This window comes from Eschrichtius robustus, chromosome 4, assembly GCF_028021215.1.
Source record: "Eschrichtius robustus isolate mEscRob2 chromosome 4, mEscRob2.pri, whole genome shotgun sequence".
Classification (NCBI taxonomy): Eukaryota; Metazoa; Chordata; class Mammalia; order Artiodactyla; family Eschrichtiidae; genus Eschrichtius; species Eschrichtius robustus.
Genome location: NC_090827.1, coordinates 89,913,248 through 89,939,908, shown reverse-complemented (window position 1 = coordinate 89,939,908; position 26,661 = coordinate 89,913,248). Strand labels below are relative to the sequence as shown.

At 37.2% G+C, this 26,661-nt stretch overlaps 1 protein-coding gene across 1 annotated transcript in view; it reads left to right on the top strand.

Moving 5' to 3' along the window:
• The window catches only part of NWD2 (NACHT and WD repeat domain containing 2), a 191,641-nt gene that overhangs the window by 31,189 nt on the left and 133,791 nt on the right, over window positions 1–26,661 (top strand). The gene's annotated exons all lie outside the window — the stretch shown is intronic.

Below are 26,661 nucleotides of genomic sequence, written 5' to 3'. Positions count from 1 at the left end.
AAGTGGAATTATTTTATATAATTTTCTAATTGTTTGCTGCTAGTATATAGAAATACAGTTGTTATTTTCTATTGACTTTATGCCCTGTGATTTTACTAAGTTCACTTGTGAGTTCAAATAATTCTTTTGTAAGTCCCTTAGCACTTTCTAGATAGACAATCAAGTCTTTTGGAAATAAAAGTTATATTTCTGCCTTTAGGTCACTACATTTTATTTCTATTTGTTACCTTATTGTACAAGCTTATTATACTCCAGAATAAGTTGTTGAACAAAGGTGATAAGAGGAGATGTTTTCCTTGTTCCTAATCTTAGGGAAAAACTGAATGTTCCCAATCTTAGGGAGAAAATATTCAATATTTCACTATTAGATATTATGTTAGCTGTAGGTTTTTTTTGCGGTTGCCTTTTATCAGATTGAGAATGTTCAAATCTATTCCTGATTTTCTGAGGACTTTTATTATGACTAAGTTTGAATTTCATCAAAGGTTTTTTCTGCATCATTTGTGAAATAATCATATGGGGATTTTTCTCCTTAATTCTGTTGTTGTGGTGAATTATATTGTTTATTTTCAAATGTTAAACCAATCTTTACCTCCTGAGATAAACCTAACTTGCTTGTATTGTATTACCTTTTTATATATTGCTGAATTTGATTTGCTAATATTTTAAGGACCTTTATTCTGTACTCATGAAGGTTATTGATCTGTAGTTTTCTTTTCTTTTAATGTATTTGTCTGATTTGAATAACGGTACTACTGGCCTCATAAAATTAGTTGAGAATTGTTCCCATCACCTCTATTTTTAAAAATCATTTGTGTAAGATTGATAGTCTTTCTTCACTAAATGGTTGACAGAGTATACCATTGAAGCTATGTGGGCCAGTGTTTCCTTTGAAGGAACATTTTATAATTCAATTTTCTTTAATAGATACAGGACAGTTAAGAGTTTCTGTTTTATCTGTTTTATCTTACATCAGCTCTAGTAGATTGAGGTTCAGGGAATTTGTGTATTTCATTGAAGTTGTTGAATTTATTAGCATAAAATTGTGCGTAATATTCTGTTATTTTATTGACATCTGTATGATGCCTAGTGGTATCCCCTCTGTTCCTGAAACTGATCATTTGAGTCTTCTCCCTTTTTTGTTTCATCAATTTTGCTAACATTAATCATCTTAGTATTTATTAATCTTTTCACCTCTCAGATAGCCATCTTTTAACTATGTTAATTTCCTTCGCTTGCTTTCTTTTTCATTGCTTTCTGCTCTTATTTCCTACACTCTACTTATCTGGGATCAATTTACACCTTTCCTATTTTCTTACAGTGAAACTTAAATTATTGATTTTAAACCACTCTTGTGATACAAGTCATTTATGGCATAGCATATGGTCTGTCTTGGAGGATGCTCCATGTAAGCTTAAAGAAGTGTGTATTCTGCATACATTGGGGAAAGTGTTCTATAAATGTCAGTTAGATTGAGTTGGTTGATAATGTTTTATATCATTGCTGCTGTTCTGCCCAATTGTTCTATCAATTACTGAAATCTCCAAATAATATCTATTTTTCCTTTTAATTCTGTTTTGCTCTGTTGTTAGGTACACATATTTATCATTGTTAAATTCCTCTGATGTTTTGACCCTGTTATTACTTAAAACATCTCTGTCTTTGCTAATAGTTCTTGACCTGGAGTCTATTTTGCCTGATGTTAATGTAGCCTCTCCAGCTCTCTCGTGCTTACTGTTTGAGTTCATATCTGTTTTCATGCTTTCACATTCAATTCAGTTGCATCCTTGAATCTAGAGTGTGTCTCTTATAGAGAGCATGTAGTTGGATCTTTTTGAAATCAAGTCTGACAACTGCTATCTTTTGATTAGTTTTTAACCATTCATACATAATGTAATAGTAATATAGTTGGATTTAATACAGTTCAGATTTCCCATTTTACTATTTTTCTGTGTGCCTTCTTTTTTGTTCCTCTGTTCCTCCTTGACTGCCTTTTGTCATAGTTTTAGTGTACCATTTTAATTCCTCTGTTGATTTTTAAACTATATTTTTATCGAGATATAATTAACATATAGCACTATGTTAGTTTCATGCATGCAACACAACAATTCAATATTTGTATATACTGTGAAAAGATCACCATAATAAATCTAGTTAACATCAGTCACCATACATAGTTACAAATTTTTTCTCGTGATGAGAACTTGAAAGATTTATTCTCTTACCAACTTTCAAATATACAATGCAGTATTATTAGCTATAGTCACCATGCTGTACATTACATCCCTATGACTTGCTTTATAATTGGAAATTTATACCTTTTAATCACCTTCACCCATAATGTCCACCCTAAACTATATTTTAAAATTATTTTCCTAGTAGTTGATTTAGGGATTATAACATTTTTCACAGTCTCCTTCACATTAACACTAACTTAATTCAGTAAAATATAGAAATTTGTTTCAAAATTACTCCATTCCCTCCCCCCATGTTAATATTGTCATATATAGTTATAGCTATATAAGTAATAAGCCCAATAAAATAGTCCTATGCTGTCTCATTTCCCATTGATGTTCTTTAAGAGACACAAGTTACATGAAGCAATAATCATATTTCTATAGAGTATTTTATATTAACACACATATTTACCATTTCTAGTGCTTTTCATTTTACCCACTGGATTCAAGTCATTGTCTAGAGTTTAGTCCCTTTTAGCCTGATGGGCTCTTCACTATTTTTATAAAGCCAAGACTACTAGCAACAAATTCTCTCACTCTTTATTTATGAATTTGACTTTCATTTTTGAGGGATAGCTTTTCTGCATATAGAATTCTTGGTTTATAGGGTTTTAAAAAATTCCTTTCATCATTTTGATTTTGCCATTCCACTGCCTTCTGGCCTCCATTGTTTCTGGTGAGAAGAAGTCTGCCATTATTTTTTATTGATCCTCTGCTGTATGGAATTACTTATTTTTCTCTTTCCATGTTTAGAATTGTCTGTCTTTGGCTTTCCACACTTATACTATGATGTGTTCAGGTGTGAATCTCTTTGCATTTATTTTACTTGCATCTTGTTGAATTTCTTGGATATGTAAATTAATAGTCTTCATCAGATTCGATGGAGGAATCAAAAGCTTTACAGACAAGCAAAAGCTAAGAGAATTCAGCACCACCAAACCAGTTCTACAACAAATGCTAAAGGAACTTCTCTAAGTGGGAAACACAAGAGAAGAAAAGGACCTACAAATACAAACCCAAAACAATTAAGAACGTGGTCATAGGAACATACATATCGATAATTACCTTAAATGTGAATGGATTAAACACTCCAAAAGACACAGGCTTGCTGAATGGATACAGAAACAAGACCCATATATATGCTGTCTACAAGAGACCCACTTCAGACCTAGGGACACATACAGATTGAAAGTGAGGGGATGGAAAAAGATATTCCATGCAAATAGAAATCAAAAGAAAGCTGGAGTAGCAATACTCATATCAGATAAAATAGACTTTAAACCAAAGAATGTTACAAGAGACAAGGAAGGACGCTACATAATGATCAAAGGATCAATCCAAGAAGAAGATATAACAATTATAAATATATATGCACCCAACATAGGAGCACCTCAATACATAAGGCAACTGCTAACAGCTATAAAAGAGGATATCGACAGTAACACAGTAGTAGTGGGGGAGTTTAACACCTCACTTACACCAGTGGACAGATCATCCAAAATGAAAATAAATAAGGAAACAGAAGCTTTAAATGACACAATAGACCAGATAGATTTAATTGATATTTATAGGACATTCCATCCATAAACAGCAGATTACACTTTCTTCTCAAGTGCGCATGGAACATTCTCCAGGATAGATCACATCTTGGGTCACAATTCAAGCCTCAGTAAATTTTAAAAAATTGAATCATATCAAGCATCTTTTCTGACCACAATGCTATGAGATTAGAAATGAATTACAGGGGGGCTTCCCTGGTGGCGCAGTGGTTGAGAATCTGCCTGCCAATGCAGGGGACATGGGTTCGAGCCCTGGTCTGGGAAGATCCCACATGCCGCAGAGCAGCTGGGCCCGTGAGCCACAATTACTGAGCCTGCGCATCTGGAGCCTGTGCTCCACAACAAGAGAGGCCGCGATAGTGAGAGGCCCGCGCACCGCGATGAAGAGTGGCCCCCGCTTGCCACAACTAGAGAAAAGCCCTCGCACAGAAACGAAGACCCAACACAGCCATAAAAATAAATAAATTTTTTTAAAAAAAGAAATGAATTACAGGGAAAAAACTGTAAAAAACACAAACACATGGAGGCTAAACAATACGTTACTAAATAACCTAGAGATCACTGAAGAAATCAAAGAGGAAATCAAAAAATACCTAGAGACAAATGACAATGAAAACACGACGATCCAAAACCTATGGGATGCAGCAAAAGCAGTTCTAAGAGGGAAGTTTATAGCTATACAAGCCTACCTCAAGAAACAAGAAAAATCTCAAGTAAACAATCTAACCTTACACCTAAAGGAACTAGAGAAAGAAGAACAAACAAAACCCAAAGTTAGCCGAAGGAAAGAAATCATAAAGATCAGAGCAAAAATAAATGAAATAGAAACAAAGAAAAACAATAGCAAAGATCAATAAAACTAAAAGCTGGTTCTTTGAGAAAAAAAAATAGTCTTCATCAAATTTAGGAAGTTTCAACTATTATTTCTTCAAGAATTTTTCTGCCTTTGCCTTTTTCTCTCCTTTCCTTCTGGGGCTCTCACATATGTTTGTATGCTTGACATCCTACAGGTCTCTAAGGGTCTGTTCATTTATCTTTATTCTCAGCTCTTCAGATTGGATTATTTCTATTGATCAACCTTGAATTGCACTGATTCTTCTGCCATTTCAAAACTATTATTACTTTCTAGTGAATTTTTATTTCAGTTACTATACTTTTCAACTCCAGTATTCTCTTTATAATTTATCTGTCTTTTTTTTTTAATTAATATATTTTTGGCTGTGTTGGGTCTTCATTTCTGTGCGAGGGCTTTCTCTAGTTGCGGCAAGCGGGGGCCACTCTTCATCACAGTGTGCGGGCCTCTCACTATCGCGGCCTCTCTTGTTGCAGAGCACAGGCTCCAGACGCGCAGGCTCAGTAGTTGTGGCTTACGGGCCCAGTTGCTCCGTGGCATGTGGGATCTTCCCAGACCAGGGCTCGAACCCATGTCCCCTGCATTGGCAGGCAGATTCTCAACCGCTGCACCACCAGGGAAACCCCTGTCTGTCCTTCTTGATGATCTCTATTTATTCATTCATTGTTGTTTTCTGTAATTCATCAAATATGGTTTCCTTTACTACTTTGAACACATTTATAATAGCTTCTTTGAAGCCTTTGTCTACTATACAATCAGGGAACATTAGAGTTGGTTTCTAATGACTACTTTTTTCCATGAATATGTGTCACACTCTCCTGTTTCTTCACATGTCTCACAGTTTTTTTGTTGAAAACTTGATAATGTAGCAACTCTGGGTTCTGATATTTTCCCTGAAGATTATCGTTGTTGCTGTTTTTTGTTTGTTTCACTCTTTAGTAATTTGCCTGAGCAGATTCTGTGAAATCTGTCTCCCCTGTAGTATGCTTCCACTGATATCTCTGCTCAGTTTGTATGTAGACATATACATAGGTTTTTTTGTTTGTTTCAGTTTTTAGGTCTGGTATTCTGGGAGTCATCCCATATGTCCATGTAGGTTGGTCATGAGAGGTTGTGCTCAACCACTTTGCCAGTATGTCCTCTGTTCACAATTTATGAATCTCTATATGGGGTGGGTAATGCATTTAAACCTCAGGTTATTTTAAATTTTGCTCTGGTCTTTATCTGGGCACTTTGAGGTCTTTTATGTGTATGTGCATAGCCTTAGGTGTGGTTAGGAGTATGAATAGCTTGGATCCTCTCTGGTATTCTCTGCATGTGCATGTAGCCTCAGCCATAATTATGCTTTCCCCAACATGACAGTATCCTCAGGCCAATAGAACTACTTGGCCCTTCCCACTTGCCCACTATTGAGATAATCATTTCTACCAAACACGCCACTGGGAATGGGCATTCCCCACCACTCCAAATTAAGTGAGCCCCTTTACCTGCAGCAGATAAACTGCCAACCCCATGGCCTGGCCTGCCCTGGCAGAACCTCCATGTCAGTCTTGCTGTCCAACACCAATAGTGAGACACCAATAATTTTAAGTGACATTTCTTCAAATATCCAACTAGAAATTGATGAAACATGGTTATATAGGTTGGAAAAGCAGCAAAGCAGCACTTACATGAATCCTGAAATGCATTGCTGCCCTTGTGAGGGTTTTGATCATTCAGCCATCCCCCGGACCTTCATGGAAATGAGCACCCACTTCCTTGACCATTTCAATGTAGTTAAATGGACCCAGCCATGACAATAGAGAAATAGGCTATTTCCCAAAACACACACATCTGCAAGGTAAACATTTAGTCCATTTTCTGACTTTATAACCATCTTCACCCATCCCATTATGTGCAATTGGCTTTACAGCCCCCTCCCTGAAAAGAGCAGGGGACACAATCAATCCGTTTTGTTGAATGCAGCTTATTCAGCCCCCAGAAAAAGATCTTCTGACTGTTATTGTCAATTCTGTCGAAACATTAGGACAGGGCAGAATAAAACTGACCGACAGGGCTTCCCTGGTGGCGCAGTGGTTGAGAATCCGCCTGCCAATGCAGGGCACACAGGTTCGAGCCCTGGTCTGGGAAGATCCCACATGCCGCGGAGCGACTGGGCCCGTGAGCCACAACTACTGAGCCTGCGCATCTGGAGCCTGTGCTCTGCAACAAGAGGGGCCGCGATAGTGAGAGGCCCGCGCACCGCGATGAAGAGTGGTCCCCACTTGCCACAACTAGAGAAAGCCCTCGCACAGAAGCGAAGACCCAACACAGCCAAAAATAAATTAATTAATTAATTAATTAAAAAAAAATATGTACTTAAAAAAAAAATTAAAAAAAAAAAAAAGACCTGACCGACATAGGTATTTACCCCTCTTGCATTTGGCTGTTTTGTGTAACATCCGGAATAATGGGCACAAAAATGAAGACAGAATGCAAAGGAAGATGAAAATAAGATGGAGAAATACACATGGTTAATATCAACCCATATTTTTAAATAGAGAAGATATAGAATTCACTGCTAAGCTTTTCTGGGTTTAGGTCTATTTGTGGCAAGGAGCTTTATTATCACTTTGTTTTATAGGTTTCCAGCTCACTATTTCTATTGCTTACTTTCTTCTTGAATATCAGTCCCTTTGGAAGCCAAAATACACAGAAATAGGGCAAAGCCTTTGGTGGAAAATCCTCCTTACCAAATGGAAATATCGATTTATGAACAACAACAAGAAGTTGTGTAAAAATAAGACTGCACCTGCAGAAGAAAAAAATTGACATAGTAATTTGCTGTATACTTTCATAATTGCATAGTGGAATCTCTAGAAATAATATGTAGAAATAGAAATTCATTGTAAATGAATATCAGTTGCTTATTCCCAAATGTATTTTAAAGTCACTATAACATCTGGGTTAGATTGCAGGAAATACACAGTGAAAAGCAGAAGCATTTCTATTATATCTGTGTTATCTCAAAAATTATTTTACATTATACTTAATGTAAAATAATTGTTAATGGTATGTTTGTAAGTCTATTTTAAACTCTTATTTACTTATTCACTGAAAAAAAAAATCAGTTAAGAGCAAAATCTCTTTCAAAAAATTTGCTGCTTTATACTCAGATTATATTATCACCTGTAGCTAATGTTAAATGTGGACAGCAGAATAAAATCAAGAGAAATTATACCTCTAAAAAGTACAAAACAAAACCAAAAATAAAAACAAGAAACAGAAAATTATCCCTAAGTTGTGGCAGAGATCTTTTCTCTTGAAAGAATTTCCTTAAGGAAAAGAATGAAGAGAGACACCTTTATCATTTCAGAATTCAGGGAGAGATTTATATAGGGATCATTTAGGAACAGTGAGGCAAAGCATCTGGGTCCCAACTGGGCATGAAAGAGGAAAAGTAGCTGCTGTCTGGCTGCATAGTTGTTTTATCATTCTCCCCTTGTGTATCTATAGTACTGCATTGACCCGGGTTCCAGCAGGAAACAGATGGCACACTCAACCTAGATTATTTCTAGAGGATTTAAGAAGGGGACTTTCAGCAAAGCTGTGGGGAAAGTGGAGAGAAATTGCAGCGCTCTGGGACCCGTAAGAATAGAGCTGTTACCACCTCAGGTCCAAAGGACCCAGAAGAAAGCATATTTACAGAGTACTAGAGAGAAGCCTCTCTTAAGGGGACCCTACGGGGCAGAACCCTGGGGAATAGAGATGCTAACATCTCTTTCCTTTCTGTCTCTGTCCTCGTGCTGTGGCGCCCAGGGTCCACACATCACAGGAAGCTGGAGGACAAGGGGACTCAGTGATAGAGTCTCTACGCATCAGCCTCCTGGCTGAGGAGAGAAAAGATAGAGAAGGGCAGGGAGCGGAGCTCGAGGGGCAAATGGAAGAAAGCTGACCCCTGTGTTATTTTAGAATGCTGCTCTTATGGAACCTATAGTCCAGTGGGGAGACGTGGTTAAAAACAACCACAACAAAATTAAATATGAACACCAGGGAGAAAAGCATAAATGCAGTACTCTAATCCAAATTTTTTTACGAAGGACCTTCCTCCTATCTCAGATGAACTACCCAAAGGGTATCCCCATGGGGCAGTCTGTGGTCCCCTCTCTTTTGAAACACACTAAGTGTTTCTGGGACCAGTTGAGTTTAGTAGAATTATATGTTTTTTGAAAAGCTACTATGTGCCAGGCATATAGTTTAAAATTGGTAATATAAAGTTGGTAAAGACTCAACCCTCAAGGGCCTGGTAGGGAGAGAAGAAAGGCACGTTTAAACAGTGTCTGGATGGACCTATCAAGGGAGACCCGCGTGGGGGGAAGGGAGACCGGGACTCATTGCTCCTCTTAAACGCTTTGTATGTATAAATTCATTCTTCCCCTCACTAACCCGAGAGGATTCGTTCTTTTCGTCATCCTCATCTTACATATGAGAAAACTGAGGCACAAAAAGTTAAAAGCCCAAGGTCACACAGTAAGTAAGCCTTGGAGGTGGGATTTGAGCTAGGTACTGTGGCTCTAGTCCTGCGGCCAATTCTAAGCCTTACACTGCCCTCCCAGCCGCTTCCCAACTCTGAAAGGTAACAAAAAGAGGAAGAATGGGAGGAGGGAAGTGTTTTTAATGATAATGATAGCTGTCATTTAAGGAGGAACTACAGACATACCTTGGAGATCCTGTGGGTTTGGTTGCAGACCTCCAGAGTAACAGGAATATTGCAATAAAGTCAATATGAATTTTTTGGTTTCCCAGTGTGTATAAAAGTTATGTTTACACTACACTGTATTCTGTTAAATCTTCAGTAGCATTATGTCTAAAACAACAATGTACATACGTTAATTTAAAAATACTTTATGGCTGAAAAATGCTGTCATCTGCGCCTTCAGCGAGTCATAATTTTTTTGCTGGTGGAGGGTCTTGCCTCCATGTTGATGGCTGCTGACTGATTATGGTGGTGTTTGCCGAAGGTGGAGGTAGCTGTGGCAATTTCTTCACGTAAAACAACAGTGAAGTTTGCTGCCTCCATTGACTGTTCCTTTCATGAATGATTTCTCTGTAGCATGCACTGCTGTTTGATAGCATTTTATCCGTAGTAGAACTTCTTTCCAAATTTTGAGTCCTCTCAAACCCTGCCACTGCTTTATGAACTAAGTTTCTGTAATATTCTAAATCATTTCTCGTCATTTCAACAATCTTCACAGCATCTTCACCAGGAGTAGATTCCATCTCAAGAAACCACTTTCTTTGCTCATCTGTAAAAGCAATTCCTCATCCGTTAAAGTTTTGTCATGAGATTGCAGCAATTCAGTCACATCTTCAGGCTCCACATCTAATTCTACTTTTCTTATTATTTCCACCATATCTGCAGTTCCTTCCTCTGCTGAAGTCTTGGACCCCTCAAAGTCATCCATGAGGATTGGAATCAAGTTCTTCTAAATTCCTGTTAATGTTGCTATTTTGACCTCTTCCCATGAATCTCGAATGTTCTTCACGGCATCTAGAATGATAAATATTTTCAATTGACTTTGCCCAGATCCCTGAGAGGAATCGCTATCTATGACATCTGTAGCCTCACAAAATGTATTTCTTTTTTTTTCTTGGGGGGGGGGTGTTGGGTGATGACTATTTGTTCTTTTTTTCCTTCCATTTTTATTGAGATATAATTGACAAACAGCACTGTAAGTTTAAGGTGTACAGCATAATGATTTGACTTACATACATCATGAAATGATTATCACAATAAGTTTAGTGAACGTCCATTATCTCAGATACATACAAAAGTAAAGAAATAGAAAAAAAATTTTCTTGTATTGAGAATGCTTAGGATTTACTTTCAGCAAAACTTTCATATATAAATACAGCAGTGTTAATTATATTTATCATGTTGTACAGTACATCCCTAGTTCTTATTTCTCTTATAACTTGAAGTTTCTACCCTTTGACCGCCTCCATCCAATTCTTCCTCCCTGCAACCCCCGCCTCTGGTAACCAAAAATCTCTTTTTCTAAGTTTGTTTTTGAAGTGTAATTGACCTACCACACTATGTTAGTTTCTGTTACACAACATAGTGATTCACTTCTTCTGTACATTTCAAACTGATCACCATGACAAGTTTAGTCACAATGCGTCACCATACAAAGATATTACATAGGTATTGACTAACTGTATTCCTCACACTGTACAATTCATATCCTTGACTCATTTATTTTGTAACTGGAAGTTTGTACCTCTTAATCTCCCTCACCTATTTCTTTCCTTCCCCTAACCTGCTCCGTTCTGGCAAACACCTGTTTGTTCTCTGTGTCTATGACTGTTTTTGTTTTTTATGTTTGTTCTTTTGTTTTTTAGATGTCACGTATAAGTGGAATCATACAGTATTTATCTTTCTCTGTTTGACTTATTTCAATTAGCACAATACCCTCTAGGTCCATCCATGTTGTTGAAATGGCATTATTTCATTCTTTTTTCTGGCTGAGTAATATCCTCTTGTATATATGTGTACCACATCTTCTTTATCCATTCGTCTGTTGATGGATGCTTGGGTTGCTCCCATGTCTTGCCTATTGTAAATAACGCTGCAGTGAACATAAGGGTGCATATATCTTTTCTAACTAGCATTTTCATTTTCTTTGGATATAAACCCAAAAGTGGAATTGCTGCGTCATATGGTAGTGCTGTTTTTCGTTTTTTTGAGGACTCTCCATAGTGGCTGCTCCCATTTACATTCCCACCAGCAGTGCTCAAGGGTTTCCTTTTTGCCACATCCTTCCCAATACTTATTATTTTTTTGTCTTTTTGATAATAGCCATTCTAACAGGTGTGAATTGGTATCTCATTGTGGTTTTGATTTGCATTTCCCTGATAATTGGTGATGTTGAACATCTTTTCATATGCCTGTTGGCCTTTTGTATGTCTTCTTTGGAAAGATGTCTATTCAGATCCTCTGCCCATTTTTTAGTCAGGTGGTTTGTATTTTTTGATGTTGAGTTGTATGAGTTATATGTGTATTTTGTGTATATTTTGGATATTAACCCTTTATCAGATATATTGTTTGCAGGTTTCTTCTCCCATTCAATAGGTGCCTTTTTATTTTGTTAATAATTTCCTTTGCTGTGCAAAACCTTTTTGGTTTTATTAGGTCCAATTTGTTTATTTTTGCTTTTGTTTCCCTGGCCTGAGGAGACATATCCCCCAAAAGTATTACTAAGACTGATGTCAAAAAGCTTACTGCCTCTGTTTTCTTTTAGAAGTTTTATGGTTTTAGGTCTTACTTATTCAAGTTTTTAATCCATTTTGAATTTATTTTTGTGCATGGTGTGAGAGATTAGTCCAGTTTGATTCTTTTACATGTAGCTGTCCAGTTTTCCCAACACCATTTATTGAAAAGGTTTTCTTTTCCCCATTGTATATCCTTCCCTCTGTTGTCATAGATTAATTGCCCATATAAGTGTGGGTTCATTTCTGGGCTCTCTATTCTGTTCCATTGATCTGTGTGTCTGTTTTGTGCCAGTACCTACTGTTTTGATTACTGTAGCTTTGTAGTATAATTTGAAATCAGGGAGCATGATACCTCCAGTTTTGTTCTTCTCTCTTTAGATTGTTTCGGCTATTTGGAGTCTTTTGTGTTTCCATACAAATTTGGGTATTATTTTTCTCTTACCAAGCCTTCTCCATTAGAGGAATCACTATCTATGGCAGCTATAGCCTTACAAGATGTAGTTCTTAAGTAATAAGACTTGAAAATCAAAATTACTCCTTGATCAATGGGCTGCAGAATAGATGTGTATTAGTAGATGTGAAAACGTCATTAATCTCATTGTATATCTCCATCATAGCTCTTGGGTGACCAAGTACCTTATCAATGAGCAGGAATATTTTGAAAGGGATCTTTTTTTCTGGTGAGTAAGTCTCAATAGTAGGCTTAAAATATTCAGTAAACCATGTTATAAACAGATATGCTCTCATCCAGGCTTTAGTCCATTTATAGAGCACACACAGAGTAGACTGAGCCTAATCCTTAAGGATCCTAGGTTTCTGACAATGGTAAATGAGCACTGGCTTCAGCTTAAAGTCACCAGCTGCATTAACCCTTAGTGAGACAGTCAGCTTTTCCTTTGAAGCTTTAGAGCTGGGCATTGACTTCTGCTCTCTAGCTCTGAAAGTCCTAGATGGCAGCTACTTCCAATGTAAGGCTTTTTCATCTACGTTGAAAATCTGATGTTTAGTGTAGCCACTTTTCATTAATTATCTTAGCTAGATCTTCTGGATAACTTGCTGCATCTTCTACATCAACACTTGCTGCTTCTCCTTGCACTTTTATGTTATGGAGACAGCTTCTTTACTAAACCTCATGAACCAGCCTCTGCCAGCTTCAAACTTTTCTTCTACAGCTTCCTCACCCCTCTCAGCCTTCATAGAATTGAAGAGTTAGGGCGTTGCTCTGGTTTTGGCTTTGGCTTAAGAGAATGTTGTGTCTGATTTGATCTTCTACCCAGACCACTAAAGCTTTCTCCGTATCAGCAATAAAGCTGTTTTTCTTTCTTATCATTTGTGTGTTCACTGCAGTAGCACTTTTAATTTCCTTCAAGAATGTTTCCTTTGCAGCCACAACTTAGCTAACTGTTTGGCACAAGAGACCTAGATTTTAACATGCCTTCCTCACTAAGCTTAATCATTTCTGGTTTTTGATTTAAAGTGTGACTCTTCCTTTCACTTGAATGCTTTGAGGCCATTTTAGGGTTATTAATTGGCCTGACTTCAATATTTTTGTGTCTCAGGGAATAAAGAGGCCCAAGAAAAGGGAGAGAGACAGGGGAGTGGCTGGTTGACGGAGCAGTCAGAACACACACGTTTATTAATAAGTTCATTGTCGTATGGGTGGGATTTGTGGCTCCCCCAAAACAATGACAATAGTTAACATCAGAGATCACAGATCTCAAGTATAATAATAATGAAAAAGTTTGAAATATTGTGAGAATTGCCAAAATGTGACAGAGACATGAAGTTTGCAAATGCTGTTGGAAGAATGGTACAGATAGATTTGATCAATGTAGGGTTGCCACAAACCTTCAATTTATAAAAGCATGCAGTATCTGTGAAGCACAACAAAGCAAAGCACAATAAAATGAGGTCTGCCAGTACTGTGTCCCAGCATTGTTAACCACTTTATTTTTATTTTTTTAACCAGTACTAAACAATTAGTTAATGTTTATTTAATCTTTTCAAACCACACCTGTACTATAAGCAGGTTAAAAGCATGGAGTAATGATTCTCTGAAGTCTCCCATCTTTGCACTGGGTAGCTTCTGTCCATCATACATGATGATACAATGAGATTCATCACTGTCTAAAAATAGAAGAAATTATAGTAATAGAATATTAAGATCAATATAAAAACTTTCATTATACTATGTTTTTACTCCATCCTATTATCTTACATTTGAATCATCATGATATAAAATACTTTTATTTTAAGCTAACTTACGGGTACAAGAATCCTAACTAAAACTCTCTCCTTTACACAAAGACAGTAACATTCTTGTAGCTAAATCAAAGTGGTCTGACTAAACATAGCTTTCTGATGTGTCTACAATGTTGTTAATTCCCTAGGGAGAAATAGAACTGTCTTTTCCATACAATTTCTCTTCAGTACAGTGAGTATAACGTTGCTTATCTCAGGCAATATTTTAGAGCAGTTATGCATAGCCTTTTAGTGTTCAATAACTTAAGTTAATAGTCTCTCAATTTAAAATCGCCAGCCTATTTCTTGCAGAAGCCACAGTTCTTTTAACGGAAGACTGTTAAAAATGAAAAACAAAAACAAAAAGGCATCCCATGACCTTAAGCATAGGATATGTAATCTATTGCTCAGACTGGAAAAAAAGATTACTTATAAAATGATTACATTACAGCCATATTTCATTTCTGAGGTAGGAAAAAATTGCAGAATAACAGTGGTTTTTCCCCCCTGAGCCTTGCTTTATTTCCCAACTTTGAAATAGTTTAGGTGCTTAGGAAAGCCTGTTGAGAACTTTATTCTACTCGGATAGTATTTCTTGAACACTGAATGCAGTTTGGGCTGTAAAAATAGTAAAGCCTCTCTCTCTTAAGCATCAGTAATTCTTTTTTTTGTTTTTTCTTTTTAACATCTTTATTGGAGTATAATTGCTTTACAATGGTGTATTAGTTTCTGCTGTATAACAAAGTGAATCAGCTATATGCATACGTATATCCCCATATCCCCTCCCTCTTGCGTCTCCCTCCCACCCTCCCTACCCCACCCCTCTAGGTGGTCACAAAGCACTGAGCTGATCTCCCTAAAGCATCAGTAATTCTTTAAGTCAGACCCATTGACCTTTCCAGTCAGTCTGAATCCTTGCACAATTTGAATTGTGTAAATATGCGGGTGCAGTACCATCATTGATACTCAACATTTATTGGATTTGTATTTGGCTCCAGCTATTATACTAGGCACATTCGCAAAATATCTCTCTGTTTTAGGTTTTGAGACATTGGTTTCTCCTTTCCTGGGTTCTGCTTACTGGGCACTTACTGATATTGTAGGTAAAGTTGCACCATGAGTATCCTTGGAAAATTACTTTACCTCTCAAGACTCCCATTTCCATAACTGTAAAAGTTGTTTCAGAGTTCCTTCTGTTAGAATTGTTGTGAGAAATTGACAAATGTCAATAATGTAATGATAATAGGTACCCTCTAATTAACACGCAGGACCTTGAGTGATTATTAAGTTATTTTCAGATTATTAGGAAGGCATTACTATTACTTCTCTTTTACTGATAAGGAAGCCTAAGCTCAGAGAGGGTTAGTAACTTGCCCAGCATCACACAGCTGGCATGTACTGGAGGCAGAGCTCACATCCGCATCTGCCTGACTCCGAAGCTCCAAGCCACTGCTGTGCTGCACTGCAGTCATTATAGACTCACCCAATTGCCTCAAATCCAGCCTTCTGCGATCAGTGAAAAGCCTTCTCCCACCCAAAATGTATAAACGATCAGAATTTATACTGGTAATATTTTAATGTAGAAAAATCTGTTTTATCCAACTATGGAGGAATATTAGGCTCAATACACGTGGCTTTAGGGAAAATTCTCTATGAGGACCAATCAGCTTTTCTTTTTTTTTTTTAATTTAAAAAAAAGTTTTATTGGAGCCTAGCTGATTTTCAATATTGTGTTAGTTTCAGGTGTACAGAAAAGTGATTCAGTTATGCATATACATATATTCAGTCCTTTTCAGATTATTTTCCCATATAGGTTGTTACAGAATATGGAATAGGGTTCCCTGTGCTATACAGTAAGTCCTTGTCGGTTATCTATTTTACACATAGTAGTTTGTACATGTCAATCCCAAACTCCTAATTTATCCCTCCCCCTCACGTTTTCCCTTTGGTAACCATAAGTTTGTTTCCGAAATCTGTGAGTCTGTTTCTCTTTTGTAAATAAGTTCATTTATATATATGTTTTTAATATAAATTTATTTATTTATTTTTGGCTGTGTTGGGTCTTCATTGCTGCACGGGGGCTTTCTCTCGTTGCGGTGAGCAGGGGCTACTCTTCGTTGCGGTGCGCGGGCCCCTCATCACCATGGCTTCCCTTGCTGTGGAGCATGGGCTCCAGGCGCGCGGGCTTCAGCAGTTGTAGCATGCGGGCCCAATCAGCTTTTTTGACAGACGAAATAATTTCTAAAAGATAGCACTTATGTTCTCTTTAATGTGTGTGTTTAATTTTTTAATTCCATGTGCTTGTATATGTCACCTAAGAGTTCTTTTTTTTTTTTTAATTATTTATTTATGTATTTATTTATTCATTTATGGCTGTGTTGGGTCTTCGTTTCTGTGCGAGGGCTTTCTCCAGTCGCGGCAAGCGCACCTAAGAGTTCTTAATGGCACTGGAAGATTTTAGTTCTATATTATGATAATCATAGTGGCCAACGTTATAATCAATTACAAATGTAGGACTATTGTTGCCACAGTTTATTGAAATCCTAATCGTCCTGTTTAGGGGCATTACCTCTTTTCAGAAGCCTGGTGTATTCGAGTGATTTGACACTTAACAGGATAAGACTCAACAGTGTATAAGTCTTAAGATTTTTGTAGTATTCCTAAAGAATTGGAACTTAAATTTTATTAGTGGGTATCATATGGAAATTTACATGTAGTGGGGGAATCAGATAATTTGACAAAGAGTTTTATTGATACCTCGATAGTATCTGAGGAGTATAAAATGATGGAGAAAACTGTCATCTCTGGGAAGGGTATTTAGGATCCTTCTATGTGCTCTTTTTTTTTTTTTTAACATCTTTATTGGAGTATAATTGCTTTACAATGGTGTGTTAGTTTCTGCTTTATAACAAAGTGAATCAGTTATACATATACATATACCCCCATATCTCTTCCCTCTTGCATCTCCCTCCCTCCTACCCTCCCTATACCACCCCTCTAGGTGGTCACAAAACACTGAGCTGATCTCCCTGTGCTATGCGGCTGCTTCCCACTAGCTATCTATTTTACATTTGGTAGCGTATATATGTCCATGCCACTCTCTCACTTTGTCCCAGCTTACCCTTCCCCCTCCCCGTGTCCTCAAGTCCATTCTCTAGTAGGTCTGCGTCTTTATTCCCGTCTTGCCCCTTCTTCATGACAATTTTTGTTTTAGATTCCATATATATGTGTTAGCATACGGTATTTGTTTTTCTCTTTCTGACTTACTTCACTCTGTATGACAGACTCTAGGTCCATCCACCTCACTACAAATAACTCAGTTTCATTTCTTTCTATGGCTGAGTAATATTCCATTGTATATATGTGCCACATCTTCTTTATCCATTCATCTGTTGATGGACACTTAGGTTGCTTCCATGTCCTGGCTATTGTAAATAGAGCTGCAATGAACATTGTGGTACATGACTCTTTTTGAATTATGGTTTTCTCAGGGTATATGCCCAGTAGTGGGATTGCTGGGTCGTATGGTAGTTCTATTTTTAGTTTTTTAAGGAACCTCCATACTGTTCTCCATAGTGGCTGTATCAATTTACATTCCCACCAACAGTGCAAGAGGGTTCCCTTTTCTCCACACCCTCTCCAGCATTTATTGTTTGTAGATTTTTTGATGATGGCCATTCTGACCGGTGTGAGATGATAAAGGAAACCATAAACAAGACAAAAAGACAACCCTCAGAATGGGAGAAAATATTTGCAAATGAAGCAACTGACAAAGGATTAATCTCCACAATTTACAAGCAGCTCATGCAGCTCAATATCGAAAAAACAAGCAACCCAATCCAAAAATGGGCAGAAGACCTAAATAGACATTTCCCCAAAGAAGATATACAGATTGCCAACAAACACATGAAAGAATGCGCAACATCATTAATCATTAGAGAAATGCAAATCAAAACTTCTATGTGCTCTTGAATGGGGTTAGGAGATGAAGATTCTGGGGAATGTCCTCAGAGCTCTTGGGGCTTAAGTTTTCTCATTTAAACTAAGAGGTTGGCTCTTAATCAGTTTACTATACACATTCTGTGAGATTGAAGGATCACTGCAAATGTTTTATTTAAATTCCTTTAAAATATATTTTGGCAACATCCTCTGGAAGGTCATTAGCATTGAGTTATTCTAAATCAATATAGCCCCTCTAATCCATAGCCCAGAATGTTCCACCAGTCTCAGGACCTCACAGTCCATCTTGGGGGACTTCCCTCAATTCCTTGGCTCTACCAGTGCCTGTTGGACTTCTTTCTAGGGCCCCAGACCTCCAGGTTCTCCTATAGCCAGAGTGACCCCATGCATCTGATGGCCCTATCGCTACAGCTCATTTACAGGAAACTTCCTCTTGTGATGAATCATATAAAAGTAGGGAGTGAAGGAAGACAGTTCCGTTGGAAGGGTAGAATGTGGATGAGGTGCACATACCTCTCTGCCCAACACCGGTGAGTATCTGGTGCTCAGGATGCTGTGATAGCCCTTGTAGTTGGTTGTCACCTAGAACCAAGCTTGCACATTTGTCTTTGCAGCCTTGCACTCTCTTTGTGTCCCTTCAACGACTAGAGACCTGTGGTGGGGGGTATCAGAGAGGGTTGTAGACAGAAATACTGGGAGCTTGTTTGCCTTCAGGGATGACACTCTTAGTAGTTGTTTGACTTGTGAGGTGCCTCTCTCTGTCAACTCCACTGTTAGAGATATTCTTCCATGTCTAATGATGGGCAGGACTGATTTAAAAAAATATATATTGGAACTGTATATGACCTTGGGTACCATCTTGGATACCCCATTAATTTAGTACTCCTTCACATACCACCCCCCACCCCCCCACCCCACAATACACTCATGTTATCAGTAAGGAACAGAAGCCTATTTAAACTAGTCATTATTGGCAAAACTTGAATTTAGTTCATGGGTCTCCCTTTCTAGCCAACCTTACAGCACACTATGTAACTTTTAAGGAAGTAGACATTTTATTTTGTGGGGTTTCTTTTGGTGATCTCTGATATGTGTTCCCTGTAATTCAGTAACATTTGGTCATTTTTCCAAAGCTCTGAAATCATTGGGGAAAAAATGGGGTGCTAAAACAAATTTATAAATAATTATCCTAAAAGTTTCTCCTTTATTTTCAAATATGATTTAGTTGGCTAATCTCTAAGACCTTCTGTAATGTACAATATAATAATGTATTTGTAGTATTATAGAAGAGATTAATAAGGGCATCCTGATTTATAATTTTTATAAGTACCCAAGAATCAAATCAAAAAGATACTTTGGCATTTTCACAAATTCATTTTTATTAAGTGATTTGTTGTCCTCATGATGGATGCTATTTCCTAACATTTAATTTTCTTTGAGAAAACATATACAGTTTTTAAAATTTTTTAACCCTCAAATTTGTTTTATTTGATTACAAAAGTAATACATGCTTGCTTTAAAACATTTTAAGACACACAGAAATACACAAGGTAAAGTATAAGTTTCTTCTCTCCATCTTCCCCACTCCCTTCAAGGAATATCTACTGTTAATAGTTAGGTATGTATTCTTCTAGACTTTCTTACTTTTCATACAAACAAAAGTAAGTAATATATAGTTTTTAACTTTTTTACAAAAATGAGGTCAAAGTACAGTGTAACATTCTGCAACTTACTTTTTTCAACCAACAGTATGTCATGGTACTTTTATCAAAGTTATTTATAGTTTTTTTTGTTTTTTTTAAATTTTTATTTATTTATTTATTTATGGCTGTGTTGGGTCTTTGTTTCTGTGCGAGGGCTTTCTCCAGTTGCAGCAAGTGGGGGCCACTCTTCATCGCGGTGTGCGGGCCTCTCACTGTCGTGGCCTCTCTTGTTGCGGAGCACAGGCTCCAGACGCGCAGGCTCAGCAATTGTGGCTCACGGGCCTAGTCGCTCCGCGGCATGTGCGATCTTCCCAGACCAGGACTCGAACCCGTGTCCCCTGCATTGGCAGGCAGATTCTCAACCACTGTGCCACCAGGGAAGCCCAATATAGTTTTTTTAATGACTGAGTAGTAGTCCAGTAGTATGGGTCAATACTGTATTGATTAACATTTAGGGTTTTTCCCTCAATTTTCACCTTTTATTTTTGTTCATTTATTAACTTTTTTTTAAATTGAAGTATAGTTGATTTACAATGCTGTTGTTAATTTTTGCTGTACAGCAAAGTGATTCAGTTATACATATACATATATATATATACACACACACATTCTTTTTTATGTTCTTTTCTATTATGGTTTATCACAGGATATTAAGTATAGTTCCCTGTGCTAAAGCATAGGACCTTGTTGTTTATCCATTCTATATATAATAGTTTCCATCTGCTAATCCCAAACTCCAACTCCATTCCTCCCCCATCTCCCCTCCCCCTTGGCAACCACAAGTCTGTTCTCTATGTCTGTGAGTCTGTTTCTGTTTTGTAGATAAGTTCATTTGTGTCATATTTTAGATTCCACATGTAAGTGATATCATATGGTATTTGTCTTTCTCTTTCTGACTTACTTCGCTTAGTATGATAATCTCTAGGTCCATCCATGTTGCTGCAAATGGCATTATTTCATTTCTTTTTATGGCTGAGTAATATTCCATTGTATATATTTACCACATCTTCTTTATCCATTCATCTGTTGATGGACATTTAGGTTATTTACATGTCTTGGCTATTGTAAATATTGCTGCTTTGAACATAGGGGTGCATGTATCTTTTTGAATTATAGTTTTGTCAGGATATATGCCTGGGAGTGGGATTGCTGGATCATATGACAACTCTAGTTTTAGTATTTTTGAGGAACCTCCATACTATTTTCCATAGTGGCTACACCAATTTACATTCCCACCAGCACTGCAAGGGGGTTCCCTTTTCTCCACACCCTCTCCAGCATTTGTTATTTGTAGACTTTTTAATGATAGCCATTCTGACTGGTGTGAGGTGTGACTGGTATCTCATTATGGTTTTGATTTGCATTTCTCTAATAATTAGTGATGTTGAGCATCTTTTCATGTGCCTGTGGGCCATCTGTGTGTCTTCTTTGGGGAAATGTCTATTCAGATCCTCTGCCCATTTTTTAACCAAGTTGTTTGTTTTTTTTGTTGTTGAGTTGTAGGAGCTGTTTGTATATTTTGGAAATTAAGCCCTTGTTGGTCACATCATTTGCAAATATTTTCTCCCATTCTGTAGGTTGTCTTTTCATTTTATGGTTTCCTTTGCTGTGCAAAGGCTTGTAAGTTTGATTAGGTCCCATTTGTTTATTTTTGTGAGAAAGCATGTATGTTTTGGTTTCATTTGGACTGGATAATATTTTCTAAATTATCTTTAGTTAACCATATTTTTACTTTATTTGGGATTCTAATATATATCTATGTATTTTATCATCATATTATTCTGTTGAAAGTTTTATGCAGAAGTTTATAGTAAGCTGATTTTTTTTCCATGAAAAATTTTATATGCAGAAAATTCTCTCCTCTTTAATGCTCAGAATATAGGGCATTCTGTTTAGTAGTGTTACTGTTTATACCAATCAAGTGATAGCAATTTAAAAATTACTTTATCAAACCTATGCCGAACAGAACTTCACTCCAATTTTTTGAAGACTCATCAGGTATACATAAGGATTTTGAAGCAGCCTCTTAGAATCATGACATCAATTGGCCTTAGGCCGTATGCGTGGAGGAGAGTCAATTAAAGGTATTGCCCATAGAAATCTGCACAGAACAATTTTTTGTTTTAGTTGACTGAACAATAGGAAATAGCTTCAGAGTATCATTTAATACATAAAGGTTACTTTCAAATAAAACTTTTATTGCCATCTATAAGAAAAATTCTTAACTTTCAAGTGTGATTGGTAAGTTCATCATTTTTATGTAGTGTTGTGTTTTCTCTAGCATCAGCTTTAGAGACTCCGTTACTTAGCACTTTTGTTAATGAGAACAGCAGTGATGATGAAATCCCCAAGATAACCCTAGTGTTGAAATATCATCCAAATCACGCATGTGCTTATTGGGTCAGGTTTCCCCCACTGTCAGAGTTGGAGAAGTACATTAACTTTTTCCTGTCTTGTTACATTACCGTGAACAGGCCCTTGCATTCTGGAACATAAAAGTAGCTTCATAAGATGCTTACTTAGATATTAGTGAATTCCAGTTGGCATTGAGCTGTGCATGTGCAAAGAAAGGGGTAGAAAGGGTAAGAATTACATGGGGGGTAATTACATGGGGTAGAAAGGGTAAGAATTAGAATCAGCGTTGTGTGGCAGTAGAAAGAATGTGGACTCTGGAGTGTGTAGCCCGGATTAAACTATGCATTGGCCAGTACGACTTCTGTGCACTTGGGCACGTTCCTTAGCAACTTTGAGTTTCCTTGTGTGTGAAATAGAGATCATGATACCAACTTCAGGTGATTATTGTGAGGTTTAGTAAAACAATGTATGTTGCAGTAGCTGAGCAGTTACCGAGAAGGTCTTAAGTGTTAGTTGAATATGAATTTTTACTCCTTGTATTCTCACAAAGCTTAACTTGGTTTAATGACACTAAAAGAAAAAAAAATCAGTGTAAAGAAGATAGGAGATTTTCTAGTGTGCAGTGTTTTATGTGGATCCTTTATGGCAACAGGAATAAAGCCAGTGCAAGGAAAATTAATTTCACACATTAGCCTTCTGCAAATGCCTCCTGTTCCAGGATTTCTTTGGCCAGTATCACTTAACCCTGAGGTGAAAATGAATATAGCAAGAGGGAGAAACAGTTGTTCAATTTATTACAATAGCCAAGCCATCAAATTAAACATGTTATTTATAGTGTTTCTAATTGTCAGCCTAATTGGCATATTTTTCAGGCTAGCATGCGAAGAATTTAATCGGCAGCCCATTCTTTCCACAGAGGTTTAAGGTTGTATCCTGGACAAGAATTCAAGCACCAGAGTCTCTTCTGCCTCCTCTGGGGATCCATGTGCACAGCAGGAGGGTTTGTAGAAACTGCTCTAAGCTGCCCATTTGCATTTGTTACGCAGTGCTAAGCAATAGAACTAAATTTGTGGTTGGTTTTCATGGGATTAACTGAGCCCAGTTATTGTAGGAGCGTAAAGGAATGGGCATGATTATATTAGATGAATCACTTGTTAGCTATTTAAATAAAACTGAGCTCTAAAAAAAAATGTTTGTAAATTTGTGATGAATTATGAGTAGTTGGTTTTTGTATTTTATGTGAATTCCACATATGATTTACTCAGTATTTTAGCTTTGGCTTATTTTCTTTTTAATCCCTGAGGTTTCCAATGACTTTTCATGATGAATCTCTTAACCCAGAATTCAGGCTGGTGCCTAAATATTGATGGATATTTGGATAGATACCTCCAACATGGTTTCATTATTCATTTTACTACCTCAATGAATATAATCTAGCTTTGGATGCTGTAAATAGGAAATTTCCACGTAACTTCTGTATTTTTTTATGAGAGTCATCATTAGCAGCTCTCATTTGAAATATGCTTATACCACATATTGGCACAGAAGCACCATTTTTCAAAAATAAGCAATTTACTAAGAAATTAATGCTTTGATTTAATTCATTTATGTCAGAAATTCCAATACTACTGAGTATTGTTTCCTGAATAAATAGGGTCATTTCATCCATTTTTTTCCAGTACATTGTTTTGTATGAAAGAGTACTTCTGTAAATGAATCTATTAAGATACACAGTTTTACTCAGGAGAGAGGTTATTATTTTGATAGTTGCATTTTTTTTTTTCATTCGTTTCCTCTCTCCCCTCCTCAAGTGCATTCCAGAAAACACCATATAGTCTGTGATTGATGTCATTGGTACTTACATTATGGTTTGTCAACTTTTTTTCCTTTAATTATAAAATGTTTAATTCTGAAGAATTTTAGACATGCCAAAAAGGCACCATCGAGGTTTAACCAATGTTTTGCCATATAGGCTTCAGATACTTTTTAAAAGAAATTTTATTCATGTGGTGAAAATCCTGACCACTGCTCTCTGCCCCCTTCCCTAGAAGGAGCAGAGCATGAGTGTGTAAATGGTGTAGTATGTCTTAAAAGGTTGCAAGATATAAGGAGTGTCCTATATACTGTACATGATACATTCTGCCAGAGCAGATTGTAACATGAGTTAAGAAGATCAAAGGCACTGCTTTTTTTTTTCCTACTTTGGAAGGCATGCTGATGCCCCATCATGAGCTAAAAGTGGTCTCAGCTGAAGACGCTCTTGTCCTAAATGGATTACCATTCCATTCCAGTTCTCAATGCCTTGATCCATTGTGTGTCCACATGTGTTATTCCTGTCAAAGGATGGTCTTAGGCCTGCAACAGGAACAGAACTGCCACTTGGTCTGCTGCTACCTCCGCCCACCCCCCCCCCCACCTTTCTTCCCATCTTTGGAGGATTCCCCTTGAAATCATGAGGGAAATCTGAAATTCCAAGAAGACCTAGACTTTTATCTATTTTCTTTACTGTGTCTAAAACAGTTTCTGGTACGTACTAGGAATTCCATAAATATTTATTGATTAAATGAATGAGTCACAGATAATGAGAACTTTTCCCATTTTCCTGAGATTTTTAGAATTTCTTCATTACTCCATCCTAACCTTTCACCCACGACCTTAATTTCTGACTTTGCATAGCCAAAGGACTCCTTGGAGGCAGCTCTGTACTTAAGTTTTCGGTGCTGATGTACCTGCATCTAAATAGGGGCCAAGCAACCATTTTCTCCAACATTTTTTAGTGAAAATTTTTGAACATACAGGCATGTTGAGAGAATATAGTATAGTAAACGATCATATACCTACCACCTAGATTCTACAATTAATATTTTACATATTTATCATATGTTTCTCCACCCCTTTTTTATTATATGCATTTCAAAGTAAATTGCAATCATCAGTACACTTCACCCTTAACATATCACATCGTGAGTATCATTAAATAGAGTTCAGTACTTGACAGATCTTTCATTTGCTTTTTGAGGTAACATTTACATGCAGTGAAATGTGTAAGTCCCAAGTGCACCATTGGATATGTTTTGAATAAACCTTAAACTAAATATAGAATGTTTTCATCCCCTGAAATTTCCCTTATGTCCCTTCCCAGTCATTCGCCCGTCCCCCCACCCCCCGCCCCAGAGGCAATCACTGTTCTGATTTTTTTCCACCACAGATTAGTTTCAAGCAACCGATTATTGGCAAATGCTTTTTTCCTCATTTAAAAAAAAAAAAAAACATTGTTTGGATTTGGTCACATGCATAGGTGCTCTGCGTGAAGGTTGAATGAGCAATCCATCTTCCATTTTCACATCCATGCAATTTTCTGAGGCTATAATAATTTAACCATCTTCTAATTCCTTTCTCACAGTTGCAGGTAAGCTAAGGGAAGAAGAAGCTGTCCTTAGAAAGTTAGATAAGTACACCATTTCAGAAATAATATCAGCCAGCATTTATTAACAGCATACTTTGTAGCAGGTATTGGGCCTAGACATTGAGGATGCCAAGATGAATAAAACATGTAGATGTAACAGCACAGGAGATTGACACAAAAGCCAATAACTATTAGTCATTTGTTTACTATGTTCAAAAAATAGTTATTGAGCCTCTCCTGTGTGCCAGGCAGTGGGGATATAGCCCTGAAAAAGACAAACATGGTTCCTGCCCTCAAGAGCTTCAACCTAGAGTTGAAGGCAATCCTTAGTGATTTTAAGTGTGCCCAGTATCCCAAATCAGAAGTACAGTGTGTTACAGGAGTGTATAGCAGGCAGATGGAACTTAGGCCTGCTGGGAGGTTGTAGGTAGTCAGAAAAGCCTTCCTGGAAGAAATTGCCTTAAGCTGATAATCTAGAGGACAAGCAGGAATAAACTAGGTAAAGCGGATTACCTGCAGGAGTTAGATTACAGGCATGTGGAAACAGCGCAAGAAAACAAATGGCAGGTTGGAAAATGGAAATAAGGTATAGAGAGCAAGGAGGAAGGTGCCAGAAAGTGAAAGCTGGAAAAGAAGATGGAGTAAATCCATCTTGGATTCTTGCAACATTTATCAGGAGAAGGTGAAGGTATTTGACATTCTGAGCCATCATCATCTTCACTCTTCACTCCCTAGATAAAATTATTGGTTTATTGGATTAGCTTTTGACTGTCATCTAGAATTGGCTGCATTGTTGTTTCAGAAAGAAGCAATTCTAAGAGGACGAGTTAAAGAGTCCTAGAGTTAAATGATATGACTAAAGGAATTAAATACTTGGGAATGTATTTCACTAAGGAGGTGTAGAAAAAAAAATGATATGACAAAGTTTTGGTTTAATCGACTTCTTAAAATACGCAGCTCTGTCTAGTCTGGAACCCTGAGACCAAACCTGAAAGGGATCACAGGGATTCTTTGACTAAAGGCCTGAATTTAGCCATCTACTTCAGAGGCCCGAGATCAGCCCAGGGTGTGCTGCAGGGGTAACCATTCTCACGAG